General features: G+C 43.0%; 1 protein-coding gene across 7 annotated transcripts in view; it reads left to right on the top strand.

Moving 5' to 3' along the window:
* Positions 1-21,438, top strand: part of SRPK2 (SRSF protein kinase 2) — a 278,856-nt gene that overhangs the window by 7,353 nt on the left and 250,065 nt on the right. The window contains exon 1 of one of the 7 annotated variants that reach the window (XM_054018129.1): positions 19,465-19,506. The exons of the other annotated variants lie outside the window; for them this stretch is intronic. The gene's annotated coding sequence lies outside the window, so the exon portion shown is untranslated. Of the gene's footprint in view, positions 1-19,464; positions 19,507-21,438 lie in introns of those variants that run through there. 7 annotated transcript variants of the gene reach the window in all.

Here is a 21,438-nt window from a genome sequence, read left to right as displayed (position 1 = left end):
AAGAGGTGTCCAAGAAAAATTGCCCTACTTCCACTATTATTTTAATCTCCTGGACTGCCTGCTGTGTACTAGATACTGTGCAAATATAAAAGAAGGGATATTTCTTGTTCTGAAGGGCTTGTCATCTAAAAAGCTACAGACAATGGGTTCAGCATAAAGTAAAGTAGCCCCGGCCTATCAGAAGGAGCAGTTTAGCTGTTTTAGTCTTATAGAAATTGGCTGAGGCGCTCTCTGGAACGCTAATGTTAATTTTTAATATATTGTGAAAAACTGGGGAAAAGGAAGCTAATGTTATGTCAATATTTAAAAAGGACTTACGGGATGATCAGGATAACTATAGGTTGGTCAGCCAAACGCTGATCTCGTGCAAAAGAATGAGACAGCTGTTGTGGAACTTTGTTGTTAAAAGATGGAAACATAATACCAGCCAGCCTGGTTTCATGGAAAATAGAAATTAACTCAGCATTCGTTTCCTCTTTATACACATCTCTATCATAACAACACTCAAAAGTGTGCTGAGATCTTCAAAGACATAAAGTAAGGCAGGACAGCTCAGAAGACCTCACAAAAATAACCAAATGTAAATGAAGGATTGGCAAAAAAGATGTATCACTTATTTTTGCATCCCTTTATCCCTTCTAATCCTGCCTAGCTCTCATCTTTTACTTTTTCCTCCCTATACTATCATTTCAACAATTATTTATATTGCAGTAGTCTCTAGAGGCCACACTCAGGATTGGGGCACCACTGTGCTAAACAATTTTAAAAAATGTATACATTTCTCTCCCCCTAACTTTAGTCTTGTACTCAGTGTTCTATCCATTCCTAAATTTAATTCTTTATTTTACAATTGACATCACCTTCTGTCCATTTCAACTGACTTACCCAGCCTCCTGTTCTCCCCTGTTATTTTTCCACACAATCCCTAACTTCACTCTCTGGTTCCTCCTCATGGCTCTGCGAACCATCATCTCTCTAAAAAGTTCAAAGAGGAGTGGCTTTGTTAATGTTTCTGGAGCACTGGTGTTGTGAACAATTGTGCTTGCCGCTGTCTAAACGGCGAAGGTGCCCACGGCGTCTGAGCCCCACCCTTGGGAGTTACTGTCCAGATGGTGTATGGAAGGTAAGGTAGAAGGGCAAGAATGGGCTAACATATTACATACCTTATTGTAACATTATTACATTACAACAATCTATATGTACTGTAACATGGCAAAATTGCAATCTGACAAATTTTTGTTTAGCAGTGTTTGGGAAGACTGAGATTTTCAGACTAAATGTGTACTTAAGGTTAGTAAAAGGTACTCTATACAAATAGTATCTTCTTACTGCATTGCATATTTTCTAAATGTTTCATAGACTTTTAGCCAATAGCTGTTCTTGATAATAATGGGGAGTCAGGTTGCTGAAACTCAGTGTGTTCATTAGAAATGTACCCCTAGGTTTTGCTCATGTCATGCTTGTCCCTTTTCAGCAAATAATTTGGCAACTTTTGATTTGGTATAGAAATTCTGGATAAAGAACAAATGTGTTTCACTAAAATGTCATGTTTAGTGTCACTTCTGAGATGGTCTTATTTGGAGGGTGCCTGTAAAAAGCAATCTTGAAGAAATCTCTAACTCTTGAGAAATAAAACTGCTTATTGACGGTGTAGTTGTTTCACAGTTTTTCTCATCCAAAAAGCTATCATTAAAAACACTAACTTTTCTAAGTTACGGGAGACTGAGTTTTTCTTTGTCCTCAGAGATAGGAAAATAACATTGACTTTAAACTATGGTATTGAGTGTCTCGTGATCATTTTAGAATTCTGGCAAACAGTAGGCAAACCATGCATTGACTATAGCCCAGGGATGTTTAAGTCCTTGGTTTTGTTTTTTTGATTTTTGTAATCTTTCTGTTGTCGTTGCTGCAGTGATAAAAGCCAGAATTTGTACATTTACAAAATCTGCGTGTTAATATTGGAATCACTTATATGAAAACTAGCAAACACAAACCTTAGTAAAAATTGTACCATATTGTCAGTATATTTTGTGAATTGTTCAAAAGAGTTGCGTTTCCCTTGTGCCATTTCTTGAAACAGTTGCCATTTTCGCTTTTCTCTTTCTCCCTTGGCCTTGACCTAACCAGTTTTACAATGGAATTTGATGAATTTATAAACGGGATTATATGACTGTGATAGCAGGGAACTGGACTTGATTACCTGGGAGGTTCTTTTCAGTCCTATTTTCCTTTTCTGCCTTCTCGTCTCATCTTTTGTTCATATATTTCCCCCCCCCCGTTTGTCATCTTTACTTCTTTGTTTCCCCGTCACTCACCTGAAGGTGACGTGCTACATGGGGACGCTACTAGTGGCCCCTTGTGGGCTGTATATTTTTGTGGCAAAGTGCAACAGGAGTAGAGAAGAGAACGTTAGGCTGTGAGCTGAGCTTGCAGCCCTATATGCTTGAGGTGCGCCTGTTTTGTGCTGTGCCTCCCTTAAAGGTTGCTACAAGTGCTGGAAGCATATTAACAGAGGAGTTTATAGGACAAATCCAGTGTAATGTATTTTTCCTCTATTCCTTCTTTTCTCTGCACTGGCTATTCCTCTTCCAGACTGTTCAAGTAGGGAAACAATGCCTTATTGTATGCATTTACATAGTGGAGCAGAGTTAAAGTTGCTGTGGGATCCTTAATTCTGAATTTCCTGACTTTTCCTTCATTAAAATCTCAACCTAATTATTGCTTTAACATAATCTTTATATATAACTTACTTTATTCTGGCACAAAAAAATTATATTTAAATTGGCTTAGGTGATTTAACCCAGAGACATACACTACATAATTAACTGAAAACCTTTAAGATGAGGTATGAATAGTCCACACAATTTATACATCAGAGAGATAAAATACTGATGTAAAATTTTAGCTGGCACATTTCAAAAATAGACTGACCTATGAGCCACACTATGCACTTACGAATGCTTTCATTATCCCCATTACTAACTATGTACTTCATAATACAGCAGCAGACTGGTAAATTCTTAAAGGTAAAATCTGTAGAAAAATATTAATCTGGGAATAAATCTTACAGTATGAAGTAAACATCTTTGTAAACCTTCAGAACGGACTAATCCTGCGAGAGTTTTGTTATGAAACTTTCACCAGAATAGTGTGTTAAGTTATGCAGTTTCAGATCATAAATATAATAAGGTCCTATCCTCTTTCTTTAGACCAGTATATCAATGGTTCATCAGTATGCTTTTTTTCTACTTTGCATATTCAGAAATATTTTCACAGCTAATGTGTAATTTTCTGTTAAATGCTCCAGAAAAGGGTGAGAGAGAAGCTCACATTGACATAATTTAGTAGTGTTTTGCTTTAGCAAAGTTTAGGCTCATGTATAGGGAAGCATGAATGTGACTACTGGAACTATCCAAAGTAAGTGTTTTTTGGAAAATTTTGTACTTAGGCAGATTTTTTTAGTTTTATATGTGTGTTATTTCATAGCTGATATTTATTTTTGTTATTTATGACAGTGTCCCTCTGAATGGCCTCTTGTTTCTCTTTAGGTAAGATGTATTGAACGCAGACCAAAATAGTCTAAATTACTTGCTTACCTTTAATTACATCAACACTTGCTGTATAACATGCATGTAAGCTTTTTCTATTTCTTTTTCTTACAAAAGAATATACAACCCATAATAAGGGAGCAAACATATGCAAATTGAGGAAACGGTATCAGAGAAAGTAAAATTTTCATAGTGTGTTTAATACTCTCTAAATAAGATAGAGAAAATTTTATTCTCAAACCACAGATCTGCTTGTCTTTAGGAGCTTTGACATTTTGCCAATTGCTCATACCTTCAAATAGGGTGTCTTCCAAAGTAGTTTGACCTCTCTGTGGCTCTTTGGAGTTATGGGTATGCACATCTCAATCTCTCCTCCTCTGGGGCTCATGCTGTTAATTAAGAACCAAATTCAGCCTTCAACTAACAGACTCTGCATGTCACCAGACCTTCACCACTATTCCACTCGATCACATGTATAGGGCCCTTTGTTTTCGGTTTCTATTTTATTTAATTTTTCCTGGAAATTTATCGGTGTTTATTACTACAACAAAAACAGGTGAAAATCGGTGGAAAAACTATTAATATATTTTGTGAGTAAATATTGGGGTTTATTTTGATGGAAGGATGGGGAAAAAGTATTCAGTAGATTATGCTTTGATGAATGGAATTCAATGTGGTTTGCAGTAGTACTTAAACAGAACTCAAAATACAATGCCACCTCTGAGTTTAAGAAAACAATATATCTCTAATACCTAAATAAAACTTCTCATTTGTATAAACAGTTTACTGTTGTAGACTTAGAACTATTAGTTTATAAATATTTATATTTAATAATTGGGCTACACCATTTGCAGTGCATACACACAACTTCATCCTTTTCTCCTTTTTTTTTAAACTTTCAAATACTTCCTTGTGTTCTGAAACGTATTTTGATACAAATTTTCGTTTTCTTCCCATTTTAGTATGTCAGATCTTTAAACCGTAATCTGCTAACAGCTTGAAATATGTACGTGATGGGTCTGAGATTCATCAGTATGTTCAGATGCACATGGACTTTAGAGCTTTCATGTGTGCCTTTTTGTTTGCGTGTATCTTCTAGACCATACATAACCTTACTTCAACACGCGGCTTTGCATATACACACAGACTAATGTATTATCGTAATACATATATTTTCTTTGAATGATACAAAAGGTGGAAATTGGAGGGAAAAAAAAGAATACTTTTCTGTAAAACCTGGGATTTTTTCAGTAAAAACTGGTTTAAACTGAAAACGAAGGGGCTTACACATATAGTTGCTTAATGAGTCATAACTTTTTCTAGTGATATGGGCTAATATTCAGAGGCCTTTGGTATTGTGTGTGACACAACGGGTGCTTGGGGTAGCCCTCTCTGGAATTGCGAAGGTTAGGGCAGGCTGCAAAAGGGAGAGCAGATACTCCCAAGACTGGTGGGTAACACTGAAGTTAAACTCCGCAGCCAGTCACAAACTGTGCTTCTGATCCCCCACACTGGTTATCAAGAAGCTAAAAAATTAAACCACACAGCCGTCTTTATTGCATTCCAATTCTCTGGCTCTCAATCAGCTCCTAGGTCCAGTACAGTGAGAAGTTGTTTAAAAACTCTGCCCACTATACCAAAATGTTCTTCTGACCCCAAAGGGTCAGCCATGTTGCCAGGTCAGTATTAGTTTGGATCTTACTCAAAATACCATGCTGCGAGCCAATCCTTTAAACTAAAGGTTTATTATAAAGAAAAAAGAAAGAGCAGGAAGAGAGTTGTTAAATGGTAAAGCAATCAGATACATATAGAGTCTTTAAAATCCATATATCAGGTTCTTAGCAGTATTGGTAACTTTGCTGGCTTGAAAGTCCCTCTGGAACACATGCACAGCTTGGATGGGTCATTCAGTCATTTGTTCAGAGCTTCATTTGTAGAAAAGTTGTAAGAAGCAGGAATAAGGACAAAATGGAGATGATGCAGCTGCCCTTTATATTCCTTTTTGCCATATGGCTTGTGCTTCCTGTGTCCCAAACACAAGCTTCACAGCACATGGTATTGAAAGGCCTTAGAGTTCTGTTCATAGGCATGCCCCTGCATGGCTTGCTGACTCATAAGGTGCAGTACTTGGCTCCTTCTCCTTTCAATGGGTTCATTGTACAGCTGATGTCCCATCAAGCAGGCCTCATGCTGATGCCAATCTGGGGGTGTCACCCAGAAACACAGCACAAGTTTGGAAATACAGATATATCATACATATCTATAATTCATAATCTTGTTTATATGTTTCACCTTTGTATTATCATACTTGGCAAATTATAACATTTTCACAGATACCTCACACGGCATATCGGGACAGATTCCTTGCAATTTTAAAATAATTTTATATTATTGGTATCAATAATATCATAAAGTGTCCCACATAGTCCATAAAGCATCACATTGTTTTAAAACTCCTCCATTAGTGAAGAAAGACAAAATTATTTTAAATTTGAAATGAATTGACTGCTCGTGTTATATTTGGACTTAACACCCATGAAAGTACTCTGCTTTCCACAAGACTAGCATAGCACAGGCCATAATACTGTAAGATGCTGTGCATTGATCCACTGGTTTGATTCACTGCTGATGTGGAATGACCACCAGTTAGGAGAGAGGAGTTCAGTCTCTTCCACATCCATTCACTCCTTAGCCTTTCCATTTAGCCACTACAAGAGTGCCAATTTTGATGGTGATAATTGTGATATGGACACCCGTCTACGAGGGTAAGTTGAGAGCATCAGTTAGTTTCATCTAGTCTACCAAACATCTATTAAAGAATTACTTTTGGCTCGCCAGTCTGGATCAGTGACCCAGAAGTAAAATACTCCATTCCCATTCCCAGTCTCTTCAGCTATGCGGTCTTCAATAAGACTGTCATGAATCGGGGTGGCCAAACTTACTGACCTGCCGAGCCTCATACCACAATCTTCAGAAGTTCAAGAGCCAGGGCACATCTGCTGGGAATCGGGGCTTCAGCACCCTGGGAGTCGCCTGCTGGGGCTTGGGGTTTCAGCCCTGCTCCTGCTGAAGCCCTGAGCCCCGGCAGGAGTGCCCCGTGGGGGTGAAGCATCTAGTTCCCTGTCCCTGCTAGGCATAAGATCCCGAGCTCCCCTGACCAAGTCTGGTAGGTGGAGTGTATGTGTGTAGGCTCTGCGAGCCACACTGTTGCTGGCCCAGAGGGTCCGCAGGGGGCAACAGGGTTCGTTGCCCGATGTGCGCCGCACCAATAGACACACCAGGGTGGAGAAGCAAACGAAGTTTATTCGAGATCTCGAAAAGGCATTCGGGAGACCAGCATGTCTCAAATCATAAGTGCAGCAAATACAAGCAAGTTTTCCCTTTTATATTCCAAGCTGTTTTCAGTAAGCCTTTTGTTCTGGTTTCTTCCTACCCCTCCCTCCCCGACAACAGTTACAGCAGGCAGTACATTAGAAAAGTTCCCGTTCGCATGCTGATCTTCGACCTTGCAAGCTCTACGCACTAGGCCTTTCCCTCCCCTCTTTCCCCCGCATTATCACTACTTTTTCTGTTAGTGCGAGCAAAACTGCAGCTGTCTGCTAGAAAAAGCTGACCATTACATATTCTGCTTCAGCATTAAGCTGTGAGCATGTAGGTAGGTTAAAGTTCACAAGATGGAGTTACTGTGGTTCGCTTAGGCCCAGAGCAGGGGAGTTTCATTGGCACTTATGGTCTTCCACTTCCCCGAGTTACCTGGTAGCTATGCCTAGTGACGTCAACAACACTTTAACTGCAAAAGAGCCGCATGTGGCTCACAAGCCACAGTTTGGCCACCTCTGATCTAGAAAGTAGGGTAAAGTTATCTATTTGGGAGTCTCATCCTCTTTTTTCCTATTTTCTAATAGTAAGGGTGCATAAGTATTATTGAGAGGTGACTACAGTACAGTAATTGAGAATGCTGAATTGGAGACCGGAGACCATTGTGATGTCACAAGAACACGATGATGCAGAAAGTCAAATGATATTGCTCAGTGTACTAATATTAAGAAATAAAATAGTTAATGTATTTCCTTTTTATGTTTTATTTTTTCAATATATAGAAAAATAAGTGTCAGTTTTCTTGTGTGATGTGGACATATTTAAAATGTAGGTATAGGCTGGAGTGCGTGTACTTTCTGCAAATTGGTCACATAGATCCAATATTTGTCAGAATTGGCAGTAAAACTGTTTGGGTTATATTTTCCTCTAAATCCAGAAAACTTAATGCATATAAATACAATTAATTTTATCAGAGGAAGAATATATTTTTAGACTCATTCTGAGATCTTAATTCTACTCTCATCATAATCTCTTGTACACCTCTACCCCGATATAATGTGGTCCTATGTAACGCGAATTCGGATATAATGGGGTAAAGCAGCGCTCCGGGGGATGGGGCTGCTTTACCTCGTTATATATGAATTCGTGTTACCGCAAGTGGTTCCTCTCCGCCCACCCATTACTTGCTGCGGCCCTCCCCGGGGCCCCCGCCCCAGCTCACCTCTGCCTCCTCCCATGAGCATGCCGCAGCTCCGCTTCTCCTCCCTCCCAGGCTTGCTGCGCCAATCAGCTGTTTGGCTCGGCAAGCCTGGGAGGGAGGAGAAGTGGAGCTGCGGCGCACTCATGGAAGGAGGCGGAGGCGAGCTGAGGCAGGGGGGCTGCAGCAAGTAAGGGGGTCGCAGAGGAACCGCTCCCTGCCCCAGCTCACCTCCGCTCCGCTGCCTCCTCTTCCCACGAGCATGCCGCTCAGCTCCGCTTCTCCTCCCTCCCAGGCTTGCCGCGCCAAACAGCTGTTTGGCGCGGCGGCAAGCCTGGGAGGGAGAGGGGAGAAGCGGAGCTGCGGCATGCTCGTGGGAGGCGGCAGAATGGGGGGGGCCTGGGAAGGGCTGCAGCAAGTAATGGGGGCACAGAGGAACCGCTCCCCGCTTCAGCTCATCTCCGCCTCCTCCCCTGAGCACGCTGTCGCCGCTCCGCTTCTCTCCCCCCACCCCCTCCAGGTTTGCCGGGCCAAACAGCTGATTGGTGCGGCAAGCCTGGAAGGGAGGGAGAAGCGGAGCGGTGGCAACGCGCTCAGGGAGGAGGCGGAGGTGAGCTGGGGCAGGGAGCAGTTCCTCTCCCTACCCCGATATAATGCGGTCTCACCTATAACATGGTGAGATTTTTCGGCTCCCAAAGACCGCGTTATATCGGGGTAGAGGTGTATATATCAATGCTTAATGTGCAAATTTTATATCTCTTAGACCACTGGTGGTAAAATGAGAACATGATTTGAAAAGTAGATTTGGAAAAGGTCAGTGGGTCTGCATTTATTTTCTGGTAATATTTTATTCAAGGAAATGCTCGACAATGTTATCACCCTATAAAGTAGGAATGCAGTCCATTTGGTAAACGGTTTGAAAGGCTTCACCGTAGCTTCATCTTTCTGTCATGTGCAACTTCGTACAGAAATGCACCTCAAGGTTCCGCAACTGATACCTAACAGACTTGGAGATTCTGCTTTTCAGGATGGATTTATAGACTGCCCTTCCTCCTTTTGGCCTTAGATAAAGCTCCAATCAGGATGAAGAAATATTTTGTTACCTCCCTCCCTCAGCAGCATCTCACCCTCTGGCTCACAAATCTATTCTCTTCTACAGAACCAGAAAACAGAGCTCTGGCTGACACTTAAAATTTATATTGACCTTGGTACATTGTGCAGAGGTATGAAAAATTCACACCCTGTAACACCATAGTTAAGCAGACCTAATGCCTGGTGTTGATACGTCTAGGTCAACAGAAGAATTTAGCTCAGGGAGGTGGATCTACACTGATAGGAAAATCCCTTCCATTGAGGTAGGAAGCATCTATACCAGAGGTGGGCAAACTACGGCCCGCAGACCACATCTGGCCCGCAGGGCTGTTCTGCCCGGCCCCTGAGCTCCTGGCTGTCCCCGGCTTCTCCCCCGCAGCCTCAGCTCGCCATGCCGGCAACGCGGTGGCGTGGCCGGCTCCGGCTGGGCGGTGCGGCTAGGGCTGATTTATAAGTGAACACAGGGTGCCCTGGCATGGGCCCCTCAACAACAGGGGGACCCAGGGCCGGGCACTCAGGCAGCTCAGCACCGGCGCACCCCCCACGTGGGGGAGGGGTTGCACTGCGGGGGCAAGAGAGTGGGCAGGCGGGGCGGGTGGCGGGAGTGCAGGGAACGCGGCCAGAGGATTCAGGAGAAGCACAGGTGGCCGCACAGCCGGCTGGAGAGAAGCGGCGCTTTGAAGGGGAAACCGCCGCTTCACTCTGGCTGCGCGGCTGCCTCTGCTCCTCCTGTGTCCTCTGCCCATGTTCACAGGGTCACATTCTGAAAGGGGCTGGGGGTTGTGTGGATAGAGGATGGGATTCCAGGGGGGCGGTTAGGGTCAGGGGGTCCCAGGAGGGGGCGGTCAGGGGACAGGGAGCGGGAGGGTGTTGGATAGGGGTGGAGTCCTGGGGGGCGGTCAGGGGACAAGGAGTGGGGCGGTTGGATGGGTCGGTGGTTCTGAGGGGGGCGGGAAGTGGGAGGGGGCGGGGGGCAGGCTGTTTTGGGGGGCACAGCCTTCCCTACCCGGCCCTCTGTACCGTTTCGCAACCCCAATGTGGCCCTGGGCCCAGAAAGTTTGCCCACCCGGATCTATACTATGGCATTACACTTGCATAGCTGCAGTGCTTCAACTCTGCCACTGTGGTGGGCATAGCGTATATATGCCCTAAGCAAGTTACGGTTGTCAAGATGGCAACTGTTCCTAAGTGTGGGATGTCCTATTTATGGAGCAGGAGTGATCTCAGTTGGCTGTCTGCTTCCACTCCTTCTGCTTTCTGAACTAGTGCCTGGGAAGCAAAGTCTGCAACATACCTCTTCACTGAACCCGTGGCTAAACTCGAAACTTCAAAGCGCTGCCGCGGGAGCACTCCTACAGCAGCGCTTTGAAGTGCGAGTGTGGTCGCGCGCTGCAGGTACTCCACCTCCACGAAGGGATCAGCTTACAGTGCTGGGAGGGCGGCTTCCAGCGCTGGGGCACTGTTTACACTGGCGCTTTACAGCGCTGTAACTTGCTGAGCTCAGGGGGGTGTTTTTTCACACCCCTGAGCGAGAAAGTTGCAGTGCTGTAAATCGCCAGTGGAGCCATAGCCTGAGTGGTTACTGGGCAGGTGCTGCATGGAGACTTGTGACTGAAACTACACACAGGCACCATGTAATGGTAAAGAGGAGTCAGAATCCCTTTTCCTGAGCTGCTTCCTTGGTGTACCTTTTTAATTCAGCCTTCCTGTAGGCCTGCTCCAAGAAAGTAGTTCCTCCTCTCTCCCTTTCCAAGTTGCTGCTGCTTCAAATAGCCACTCGATCTCATGGTCTCCTTCTCTCCTGTCTTCACAGTCTGCAATGGTTCTGTTCCAGTCCCTCTGCCCATTCTGGCTCTAATTTAAAAATTGCATTATTCCACCTAAGATATCTGGGCATGTCTTCCTACTTCTATGCCCTGGCTCTCTCATTAGTCCTGAAGGATATGTGTACAGAACTAGTCTTTTTCCCCTGCTCTTCTGAAGAAGAATGCTCCTCAGAGGGATCTGCCTGTCAACCAGATGGCACTTAGATACTATGGCAAGAGGTGCATTTGAAATACTAAAGAGATAAGTAGCAAGACAATTCACATCAAAGGACTTCAAAGCCTTGATTGATGCATATTCTCTGCCATCAGTCTCTTTAAAAACAAAAGTTGAGTGGAGAAGTTGAAAGAGGCAGGCCAAAAAATAATTTAAAGAATCACTAGCAAAAGACACAAAAACTAACAGCAGTTTTTTAAAGTATATCAGAAGCAGGAAGCCTGCCAAACAATCAGTGGGGCCACTGGATGATCAAGGTACTAAAGGAGCACACAAGGAAGATAAGGCCAACATGGAGAATCTAAATGAATTCTTTGCATCCGTCTTCACTGAAGAGGATGTGAGGGCAATTTCCACACCTGAGTCATTCCTTTTAGTTGACAAATGTGAGGAACTGTCCAAGATAGAGGTGTCAGTAGAGGAGGGTTTGGAACAAATTGATAAATTAAACAGGAATAAGTCCCTAAATAAGCAACTCAAATATGAACTGCAGAAATACTAACTATGGTCTGTAATTTATCACTTAAATCAGCCTCTGTACCATGTAATTCTGATAATTAAAAAGGTTCCACAGGTGATCCTGACAATAACCGCTGGTAAGCCTGACTTCAGAACCAGGCAAATTGGTTGAAACCGTAGTAAAGAACAGACTTATCAGACACGAGGAACACAGTTTTTACAGTGGAGAGAGATAAATAGCGGGGTCCCTCACAGATCTGTGTTGGGACTGGTGCAGTTCAACATATCCATAAATGATCTTGAGAAGTGGGTAAACAGTGAGATGACAGTTTGCAAATGATTCAAAATTATTCAAGATAGTTAGGTCTAAAGCTGACTGTGAAGAGTTACAAAGGAATCTCACAAAATTGGCTGACTGGGAAAGAAAATGGCAGATGAAATTCAATGTTTATAAATGCAAAATAAACATAATCCCAACTATACATACAAAAGAATGGGGTCTAAATTTGCTGTTAACACTTGAGAAAGAGATCTTGGAGTTGTGGTGGATAGTTCTCTGAAAACATCTGCTTAATATGCAGCCGCAGTCAAAAAAACTAACAATGTTAGGAACCATTATGAGAGGGATAAATAATAAGACACAAAATATCATAGCAACACTATATAAATCCATGGTATGCCCATACCTTGACTACTGTGTGCAATTCCGGTTGCCTCATCTCAAGAAAGATATATTAGAAATGGAAAAAGTACAGAGAAGGGCAACAAAAATGATTAGGTGTATGAGGAGAGATTAAAAAGACTGGGACTTTTCAGCTTGGAAAAGGGATGACTGAGGGGGATATGACAGAGGTCTATAAAATCATGAATGGTGTGGAGAAAGTGAATAAGGAAGTGATATTTACTCCTTCACATAGCACAAGAACCAGGGTTGCTCAATTAAATTAATAGGCGATAGGTTTAAAACAAACATAAGGAAGTACTGCTTCACACAATGCATATCAACTTGTGGAACTCATTGCCAGCAGATGTTGTGAAGGCTAAAACTGCGTTAAAAGATTAGATATGTTCATGCAGGATAGTTCCATCAATGGCTATTAGCTAATATGGTCAGGGACTCCACACCACGTTGCAGGTGTCCCTAAATCTCTGACTGCCAGAAGGTGGGCCTTTATGACAAGGGATGGAACACTTGATAAATTGTCCTATCTGTTAGTTCCCTCTGAAGGATCTGGCACTGGCCACTTTTGGAAGACAGGATACAGGGCTAGATGGACCATTGGTCTGATCCAGTATGGTCTTCCTTATGTTTTTATGAAGCTACCACCATGTAGTACCATCTCAAATCCAGAGATAAGCCAGGGCTCTCTTTCTGTCGTTGTTAATATACTGGAGAGCATCATGGAATCTTGGGAAAAAACTTGATAGCTGACCACCTCTCCCTACAGACATTGTGTTGGCTCCCTAAATATTGCCATGTGACTTGGGTATTGCTCCCTTATATTGTGCAGGGAGTACGTTTGTCACTCAAGAAATCCATCTCAATGTGGAGAGTTCCAACTTTCTGAAGGGTTCATCTGAGAGAAAATGAGAATCTTAGTTCAGGGGGAAAAAAAAAACATCTTGGCTATAGTTCCCATCAATAAAGCATTGGCATCCTAGCATCCTAGGTCTAGATTTGACCCCCTCCCCCCGCCTGCAATGTTCCATAATGCCTCTCAGAGTAGGGGGGCTTGGGAAATGATATTCCTGAAGTGGAGTTTTCCATACAACAGCTCTCTGTATTTAGCAACAGAGGGTCCTGTGGCACCTTTAAGACTAACAGAAGTATTGAGAGCATAAGCTTTCGTGGGTAAGAACCTCACTTCTTCAGACGCAAGCCTTCATCAGATGTCTTGCATCTGAAGACGTGAGGTTCTTACCCACGAAAGCTTATGCTCTCAATACTTCTGTTAGTCTTAAAGGTGCCACAGGACCCTCTGTTGCTTTTTACAGATTCAGACTAACACGGCTACCCCTCTGATCTCTGTATTTAGTCACCCAAGGTACTTGAACTGACAATGGACAAAAGGAGACTGGTCCTAAACTCCTACATGAACTTTTCCCCTAGTATTGACAAATTAATGTATTTAACCTCAATGTAGCTGGCTGAATTTGACCCTAGGGTGGACCTCAACTGCTAAATCTAGGTTAAAAAAGTGTTAACATTAGGAAAAATTTGGGGTGGGTTAGCAGTGCATTAGCTAACCCTGACCTAACCTCAGCTGCTTTTCCTAACCTAAACGAATTCTATTTGGGATGCTTAATTGCTAAAATTAAGTGAGGCTATTTCCTTTCTGAAAATAAAAAATCAAGGAAATTAAATAAACCTACACTAATGCAGTTTTTAGGTTGTGAATTTAAATGTGTGGTCAGGAAATGAACAAGTTGTTTTTCTTTGGTAAACCACTATTGTGATGATCTGTAAGAGAATTATTCATGTTACTATGAGAATCTTAACTTAATTTTCTGATACTATTCAAATTCCAAGTCAAGCTGCTATCAATCCAAATGGCATGATTATAGATTGTGGTTTTTGCGAAAATTTTATTTTAGAATTATTTAACTGTAATAACTTGAACTTCTACAGCAGCTATATCTGAGGTCCCTAAAACACCATAGAAAACTGAACATTTTACAAATCTAATTTATTTTTCACCTTTATTGCTGACTATTTACTTTTTGCATTTCAGTCATTTTGGATTAAATTAAACTAATATTACTTTGTGTTTATATAGCCTTCATTGTGAGGATGTTGAAGTGGTTTAGAAATATTAATACATTAAGCCTCTCAACATCTTTTATGAGGTAGAGTAAGTATTATCATCCTCATAGTACCAGTGAGGAACTTGAGGCACAGAGAGGTTAAGTAACTTGACTGAGGTCACGCAGGAAGTATTTGGGAATGCCGGGATTACAGACGCCCTATATTTTAACCAAAACCCACCTTCCTTGGTGAAATTTCAAATATTTGCCTTAGTATCACCTTCTGGCTCCTGTGGACATAAAAATGTTGCCACGTTTGTGTTGCAAACACAGCAAAATATTATTTAGGCACTCAGGCAACTTGAAAACATCAAATTTTTGTATGAAAAAAGTTGTATCTGCTGATAACATCAGTGGCACCTAACGTGACTGACAAAGTTAGCAAAAATTATGTTCCTTTTTTGTCAGTTTGTCTATGCCAGAGGTGGGCAAACTACAGCCCGCGGGCCACATCCGGCCCACAGGACCCTCCTGCCCGTCTCCCAAGCTCCTGGCTTGGAGGCTAGCCCCCGGCCCCTCCCCTGCTGTTCCCCCTCCCCCGCAGCCTCAGCACGCTGTGCCACTGGCGCAATGCTCTGGGCAGCTGGGCAGCACAGCTGCAGAGCCACGGTCTGACCTGGTGCTCTGTGCTGCGTGGTAATGTGGCTGGCGTCAGCCGGGCGGCGTGGCTGTAACGCCGCCAGCCACTGGCGCTCTAGGCAGCGCGGTAAGGGGGCAGGGAGCAGGTGGGGTTGGATAGAGGGCAGGGGAGTTCGGGGTGGTGATCAGGGGGTGGAGGTGTGGATAGGGGTCGGGGCGGTCAGAGGGTGGGGAATGGGGGGCTTGAATGGGTGCAGGGATCCCGGGGGGCAGTCAGGAAGGAGGGGGGTTGATGGGGCAGCGGGGGGCAGTCGGGGAAAGGGTTCCGGGGGCGGTCAGGGGACAGGGAGCGTGGGTGTGTGTGGATGGGGCAGGGATCCCGGGGGGGGCATCAGAGAATAGGGGGCGTTGGATGGGGGGCAGGAGTTAGGGGGTGAGAAGCGGGGGGAAGGTATAGGCGGGGGCTGGGCCATGCCTGCCTGTTTGGGGAGGCACAGCCTCCCCTAACCGGCCTTCCATACAATTTCCGAAACCTGATGCGGTCCTCAGGCCAAAAAGTTTGCCCGCCCCTGATCTATGCACTTAAACATGTTGTGTATAGTCAGTCAGTTTCTCCCTTAACATTAAGGTGGGAGGAAGAAAAACCTTGAACCTTTTTCCAGAAGAAGTTACTTTAAAAAAAATAGGGCAAACTATCTTGCTTAATTAGGAAATGGATTTTTTTAAAAATTAGTCCATTCAAGTTTACAACGTCCTTTTGAATCCAAATAAACTCCTTATATTAGCATTAAAATTATGAAATTATTACAGTTATGGTTTTGAAAAATAACAAAACTAAATTTTTAGCATGCATTGTTTAGCCTGATGGTTTCTCTTTAACTGTGGGACACTTGTGGAACAAATAGAGATAAATTATTTATATGCTGTTTTTTTTTCAGTTTTTCTTAGATACAATTACCTTCATAACCAGATAGCTGATGTAATGATTTTTTTCATGCCTACCAAGTATATTTTTTGTGTGTGGATAATCAATGTGGTAATTAATGTTCTTTCTTAAATGATGTAACTGGGTATTCTATTAAATTATGGTTAAAGTTCTTGCAGTACACATTTCAGCTCAAGCTTGAAATGTCAGTCACTCATAATTTATACATAGGAACATAGGCATTACATTCCAGTTCATACCACTGGTCCATGTAGTCCTGGATCCTGTCTCTGATAATGGCCAATACCAGATGCTTTACTGCAAGATGCAAGAAATCCTGTAGTTAACAATTATGAAATAACCAATCTATGGGAAAGTTTTTCCCTACTTTCCATCAGTTATAGCTAGCTATACTTGTATGGTCTCTGTCACCACAGTATCTCAGCACTTCCTAAATATTTTAAAATATAAATAGCAATACCAGTTTTTTTTCTCAGCTTCTAGGAGAAATAGCTTGAGTGAATTATAAGAATTTGCTTTCTTGCTTGTTTGTGGGTAGATGGATGTGTTTTGCATGAAGAAATCAGGTTAATGATTAATTCATGACCTAAAGAATATTAGTTTATATCCCTTACTAACATTTATTTTATTCTATCTACTGTAACTAATTCTCATTATCCATATAGATGTCTAATCCTTTTTGAATCCTGCTATAATCTTGAACTCAATGATATATTGTAGCAGAGAGTTCCACAGATTGTTGTGTTGTTTTTTAAAATCCTTTAACTAGTGTTTATTTTTTAATTGACTGTTCTCATTGTCCTGTGGGGTGAAACGGGGAGGGAAGTGCCTGGGGCTGGGAATTGGGGAAGACTAGTATGCATTGGTCTCAAAGGACTGCAGGATATGACTGGGTTGGAGTAGGTGGGTGGGTGGGAACATTGCACCGAAAAGTTCTTCAGCAGGACTGTCTGCTTCTCTATCAATTCCAGAAGCTTTTTCTGCATGTCCATATCTTTTTCCATGCTCTTTGTTGTCAATTCTCTGTCCTTTTCTCTTTTTGTAGGAAAACCTTTTCTCCAACCTTCTGTCTTCAAATCCATCTTTTGGGGTGCAGACATGAGCTCCCCAGACATTTCTTCTTTTTTTCTTCCCTGGACATTTGTCAGGCATTCAGAGGATAACACACCTATCCATGGAGTCTGTGGCACTTCAGGTGTAGGAGCTGAGAAGCAGCATGGGTAGTCATTGTACTAATCACAGTCTCCCTGGCAGCAATGATGACATTTTGCTTCTTCCTGAGTTTTGAAATACCAAGCCCATAGTCTCTTTCTAATCTGGGGTGAGTGTGAAGTTGAGACGTTTTCCACCTTGGTTCTCCCTTTTACAGATAGAGCCCTGCAAATTTGCGGATATCTGCTTTATATCCGCAGACCATTTTTGCGGATTGGATGTGGATACAAATTTTGTATCTGCACAGGGATAGGGCCCCTGTACTGATCCTGGTTTGGTGATGCACTGTGGCATTTGAGGGGGGAAGGAGAGGGCTGGTTAATAACTGAGTGTGCAGCTCTGTGGGTCACTGGTCGACTGGACTGGAGGGTTTGGAATCTGGGAGGGGGGTGGTGGTGGGGACAAGTTAGTAATTGCATGTGCATCCTGTCTTTACTTTAAAGGATGTTACCTTGAGGCATGTTACCAAGATTTAGAGAAGGGTCTCGTTCAAAAGGCTAATGGGCAAACCAGCAAGATGTGTAATGAAGTTGTCCATCAGGATGTTGTCTTCCCCTCCCTCCTGGAACCGGTTCAGAAGTGGAAGGGCAACACTACCTATATAGGTGGCCTTGAGTGGGCTACATTGCCTTTCAATGTTTGTGCCAAAATAGAGCACTATCTTTAACTTAAATTCTATTCTATAATTTTTTGCTCAGCCAAAAATGCACTGCAAAATACAGACTTTTGCAGTACTTGTTCTGAATCCAGTGGGTAACAGTGATGAGAGTCTGATTAAAATAGCTATGAATGCCTTGTAAACTCTGTGTTGGGAAAAACAATGAGGAATCTTGTGGCACCTTAAAGACTAACAAATTTATTATACCTCATAAAATGATACGGTAGCTAAAGACTCAGGACATTGCTCAAACTAAAGCAAAGTACTTTTTTATATACAGTAAGAGAAAAGCATTTTCCATTTCAGTAAACATGCCTGCATGCCAGTGTGTTTGATTTTTAACTCCTGTCATGCTTCCAGTTTGAATGAGAGAGAAAGAGTGGAGTGGCAGTCAAGCAAGAGGGAGAGGAACATGGGGCGGGGAAGGTGCCAGATTTGCCAATGGTTGGGGATTTGATATATCAGAGAAATAAACATGGTAGATCTTAAATTCTCTCTGGCATGGATGCCATTTTGAGCATGGGGGAGGGGTGAGTGGAATAACAGTTCACATGCTGTCAAGAATGAGGGCCTGCAGCTGTGCCTGTCCAGTTGTCAGACAGCCAATGAGCACTGCTGGAACACAGCAAAACCACCTGATTGGGTAAGGCTGTCAGGTGGCTTGCTATTAAGTCCAGCAGCTGCAATTGATAGCAGCTGCTCAATGCATATGTCTATGGATTTTCTGCTTCCCTATGCTCACTTTACTCCAAGCCTTGCACCCAGCCTTGCTCAAGCTGAGACCCTGCCCTGCACCCAGACTTGCTTGTGTCTTGGGATCAGTCCTGCTTCTGCCTTCCCTGACTCTAGGTAATCTGAGTCTGACTCTAGGCTCTGACTCTGTCTTGACCCTTGGCTCTGGCATCTGGACTGACTACGGGTCTGATCCTTGACCTCGGTTCAGAGTGTACCTCGACCCTTGGCTCTGACATTTGGACTTTGACCACTAGGCATGACCACCCATGACCCAGTCTCCTGACACATCCTCCCAAGATAATAGTGGCCATCAAATACTCGGAAGAAAAGCTGTTTAACCCTCCGATACAGTTGTATTATAGCACATAATATTTATTGGAAGAGATGCTGTCCCCAACACTGTCCTGCTAAGTGTCTATGTGGGTTTTGGGAACGATATCTGATGCGGTCTCTGTCTTTGGGTCTGCATTGGGCTCTTGGTGAGGGGTCAGATCCTGGCTTTCCAAGGAATTTTCCTCCTTGTTGGAGGTTTGGTTACTCAGTCTCTTGGGTACCTTTGGTGCTGTCCACAAAATACCAGGGTTTAGGGTGGCCTCTTTTACAGAAATCCAGTCCAGCTTGTGAGAGTAGGGGCAGGCACTGGGCGCATTACTGGAGGTCTTGTTGGTGTTGTGTTTTTTTTTTTTTTTGTAAAATTCTGCTTGAGTTCCTTTTGTTTGTTGCAGTACTGGAACTTGTCCCAGGAGTGACTCCTTTCTGTTGTCTTTTTGTTTGATATATGCTCTTATATGCATTCTAGTGGCAACTTTTAAGGCGGGACTGAATAGGCTTCTCTCACCAGGTCTTAAGGAAATCCATGATCACTGTGTGGATCGATGCAGAAACACGAGGCTTGGCTGCTATAATGCTGAGAAGGGTATGTGACTCCAGGAGTGAATACTCACAAATAGGGTGCACTTGACTTTGGATCAGCATTTAAATGGGGGAGGTGACATCTGGTCAGCATGACCCCAGAGTGATAGAGGGTGCACAGATAGACAGGTTGATCCAGTTATGAAGGTGGATGATGATGTGATGGAGAAACCTCCTTTTTTAAAAAATGTAAAGGTTGTTGGGAACCGTTCAGTCAGTATTTGAGAAAAAACAACTTTCCTTTCCCACCATCCTGTTCTCTTCTGCTGATGACAGGTATAATTTTTTGTAAATTTCAACTTGTATTAGCAGCAAGGGGAGGCACTTGCTGTAAAAGTTTTCTACAATTAGAAGACCAGAAAGACTGGTATATATGGGACTTTTTGCTCCCTATAAGAGGGATGTGCATAGTGTAAACAAGCTTTCCTTCTAGCTCCATGCAACAATAAATAAATAAAAAAAATCAGCCAGCCAGTCTGCTGCTGGGGTGCTAGGTGTGAACCAGACCCCTGGCACTTCCAAGAGAATCTTGGGCTTGTCTACAGTACCGCTTAAGTCAATGTAAGTTATGTCACTCAGGAGTATGAAAAAGCCACCACCCTGAACAACATAAGTTACATTGACTAAAAGCGGTGTCTACACCATGCAATGTTGGTGAGAGATGTTCTCCCATTGACATAGCTTTTGCCTCTTGTTGAGGTGGAGTAATTATGCCGATGGGAGAGCGCGCTCCTGTTGGCATAGCGCATCTTCACCAGACGTACTACAGCAGCTCATCTGCATTGGTGCAGCTGTGCTGATGTAGCACGATAGTGTAGACTAGCCCTGAGAAGCCTGTAGGAATTGGTGAGATGAAGAGAGCATTCTTGTTAGTGCCTCCAGTCCTTATCTACCAGCTCCTTTAATGCATCTTTTTCTGTTATAAAACACCAGCAAGCAGGGACATAAGCACTTGGGAGCTTAAAGCAGGCTGTTTTTCCCCTCCAGCCAACTGGATTGGATTCCCTTAAGTGGCCCAGAAGAGCTTGCTCCTGGCCCTGACTACGGTCTGATTTCCTCTGTGGACCACAGGGAACTGATTTCCAGTTTCCAGTAGGCTGACTGTAGTAGAGATATAGATAACTTTTTTTTATTTGGGGTGGGGGCTGGACTTAAAAATAATATAATAGTTGTTGAATATTGCTTTAATGAGTAGTTTTACCATGACTAAACTTGAGCGCTTTTAATAAAGTGAGATAAACAAGCTTCTATTCCAAACTCAGTGTTTTCTTTATTAATACAGTGTCTACACTTTTTTGGGGAATGGGGGAAGAGATTGAACACTCCCCTCCTCCCCCGCAAGACTCCAGCTATCTTGGGGAGGGATAGCTCAGTGGTTTGAGCATTGGCCTGCTAAACCCAGGGTTGTGAGTTCAATCCTTGAGGGGGCCACTTGGGGATCTGGGGCAAAATCAGTACTTGGTCCTGCTAGTGAAGGCAGGGGGCTGGACTCGATGACCTTTCAAGGTCCCTTCCAGTTCTAGGAGATGGGATATCTCCATTATATATATATATAAGCCTATGCCATCGGTATAATTTTGAATGACACAGCTTTGCTGATCTAACTGCAGACCGAACTTTCCTCCATAGTAAATGCTGTTTCTGCCTAGTGGATGACAGCATAATCAGAAATGGTGCCAAGGGGAATGGAATTTCTTTCTGCAACTAGAAAGGAAAGAAGAAATTTCAGGAGGCCAACTTATGAGTTCATGTGAAAATATAAAAATTTTAAAAGATAAACAAAACAATTTGATCTTAACTTTGATATTCACTTTTAAAAAATGAGTTCACAGATGGCACCTACAATGTTATAGAGTAGGAAAATACAAGACATTCAGATATGATGTAAATTAGTCTTGTCAGGTCCTTTATAGATTGAAAGTTTTTGTTAAAGTGC

The sequence above is a fragment of the Malaclemys terrapin genome, chromosome 1 (assembly GCF_027887155.1).
Source record: "Malaclemys terrapin pileata isolate rMalTer1 chromosome 1, rMalTer1.hap1, whole genome shotgun sequence".
Classification (NCBI taxonomy): Eukaryota; Metazoa; Chordata; order Testudines; family Emydidae; genus Malaclemys; species Malaclemys terrapin.
The sequence above is the reverse complement of the archived record's forward strand: the minus strand, read 5'-3'. Positions and strand labels throughout refer to the sequence as shown.